General features: G+C 36.6%; 1 protein-coding gene across 1 annotated transcript in view; it reads left to right on the forward strand.

The window, feature by feature from the left end:
* Positions 1-2,365: 2,365 nt before the first annotated feature.
* Positions 2,366-2,500, forward strand: part of LOC119574642 (nigwaprin-b-like) — a 7,035-nt gene continuing 6,900 nt past the window's right edge. Inside the window, exon 1 of the mRNA XM_037922018.1 lies at positions 2,366-2,470. The gene's annotated coding sequence lies outside the window, so the exon portion shown is untranslated. The remainder of the gene's footprint in view (positions 2,471-2,500) is intronic.

A 2,500-nucleotide genomic window follows, 5' to 3' on the forward strand; every position in this document is an offset into this window, starting at 1 on the left:
ACGACGCTGAAGGAGAGCCTGTTCGATCCTCTCACCCAAATGCATACTATCGGCTTACCTGCCACGATCCATCTCAATTTCGCCTGTCGTTTCTCTCTCCAATTGACAACGGCGAAAGTGAAATATTTTTCGGATATTGGGACGTACCTGCTGTCGCTTCACTACGGTGCATCTCTTGAGTCTGCTGTGTGATCATCTTTCTTAGGGAATGCGTACTTAAGGGGAACGATGGCAGATTTTCGGTATAACCGTAGGGCGTTTATAATGAGGGTTCTTTTGGCTCTATCGTGGTTGTATCACTTTCGAAATGACAGAAAAAGCCATTTCCCAAAATATATCGCATCTTCTGCTCCATGACACTGATACTGGTTCCCCGTGGCTTTTGATGTAATGTCATCTAAATGGATCCTGCTGCAATGCCTAAATTATTCTGCCTTAATATACAACGTATTTCCTCGGAGAATGATTCTGCCCTTGCAATAAATCATCGCTAGGTTAATAAATGGTTCGCAATATCTATTTTAATTTTCACAGACGTGTGTACTGGTGGTTCGTAGCGGAGATGAAGGCAAAGACGCAAGAGGAGACAGCAAGAGAAGATAACTTTTGCTACCATACCAAACAAACAAACGAACAAAAAGAAAATTATTATCCAAGTCAAGGCCAGCATTCGAACTCCTCATTATTTTTGTCTCAAACACTCCCGAAACGTCTCATGGGCCTTCCATGAGTGGAATATTTTTAATCAATTATACTCCCCAATTAAAAGGCAGTGAATTCAAGAGAATCCCGAGCAGATATTGTGGTACTAGTGTGAATATTATTCGATACATCATATTCATGGTATATTCTATTAGATTCTCGAGAACGGACGCTTAGTATTGTCCCTTGTATTATGTCTAATAAACAAACATATAATAATGATAGCACTATATCTTTGCGGTAAAATTAACATGCAAGCCAATTCCCTTATATATATATCACAAAACTGACATTAATACCTGGTCTATTGCATCGTTTGATGTAGAAAATTACGCTTCCGTTGATCATATCAACACAGAATTGCGTTTCTGCCAATATACATGTTACTGTCTTGTGTGAAAAATACATCACCATGTGTGTATATATATAATTCTTGAAATAAAGAGAAAAAAATACAGCCGCTAACTGAAACAAGACCAGGTAAATGATAAAAGAGGAGATTAACTTGACAGAGTAACCTAATCAATAATCACGAGTAATCATCTCAAACCAGGTATTTGCTCATTATATGTAAACCGAGAGTTCTTTCCATGGTTTGTTCATATAACATGACAACTCGTACTACTTGTGAATGATGAATTTCCTGGCTTAGTGAATAATGCTGGCGAGCGAATGATCTAGTTGGAGAATTAGTAAGACTAATCAGGTTGTCAGTTTAGAATGCATATGTAAGTAGAGTTATAAGTAAGGTTATATGTAGTTCGTTTTCTCTCCCACAAAGAAAAAAAAATGGATTCCGCTGAAGTTTTAAATTAACTTTTTTCTTGTTTTTGTCTTTTTGGTTTGTTTGTTTGTTTTAATGAAACCGAAAGTAAGTGCAAATATTTATTTTTTGAGCAATAGTGAATTTCGAGGAAATTCTAGGCTGAAGATTTATGATGATAATTAGGTTAACTCATGAGGATACTTGTGTAAGTCAAGATAACATGGACTTCATATTCCCTCTCGAAAAAATTAAACGACAAGGTGACTTCAAATTTGTTTTCTGTATTAATTACATTTTATATCTTATTATTAGTTTTCGTGTCTCAGTGCTGTAATGTTTGGGATTCACCAATGGCACTTTAAAACCTACTACTCATTATGTTAAACAGGTCATTCTTCAAAAATATATATATTTCTATCAATATATTTAGAAGTGCGGAATGCTAGAGAAAAAAACGTTTCGAAAACCCAGAGCATATAAATAACTACGCGGTAAATACGAAAGCACATCTAATGCGCATCAACACTTGTGATACTCGTGCCTTTGTATATAAATAACTACAAGGTTGATAGATATGAAAGCACATCTAACACGCAGCAACACTTGTGAAACTACTCGTGCCTTTGTATATAAATAAATACAAGGTTAATAGATATGAAAGAACATTTAACAGCCAGCAGCACTTGTGAAACTACATTTGCCAATGTCCCCCCTTAATCCCATCACCTCAGCTTATGTATCAGTATAACCTTCAAAAGAACAGTAATAAATTTCCATCAGCGAGGCCGTAAACGATAAAGGTAATGACTCACATGTTCCACGAAACAAGTCCAATTAAAAAATAACACCTGTAACGCTTGTGAAAACATCTAAGGTTACAGACGCTGCTCCAGATGCCCCCACTCACACGAGAATTCACTAATATAATAACAGCCTTGACATACGGACTTCACGCCTGCGTTTTAGAGAGGAGGCGTCCCCTGTTTTCGTCAAGTTTTCAAGGTAGGTTCTGGGTTTTTCTGTAGAAATGTT

This window comes from Penaeus monodon, chromosome 6 (assembly GCF_015228065.2).
Source record: "Penaeus monodon isolate SGIC_2016 chromosome 6, NSTDA_Pmon_1, whole genome shotgun sequence".
In the NCBI taxonomy this organism is placed as follows: Eukaryota; Metazoa; Arthropoda; class Malacostraca; order Decapoda; family Penaeidae; genus Penaeus; species Penaeus monodon.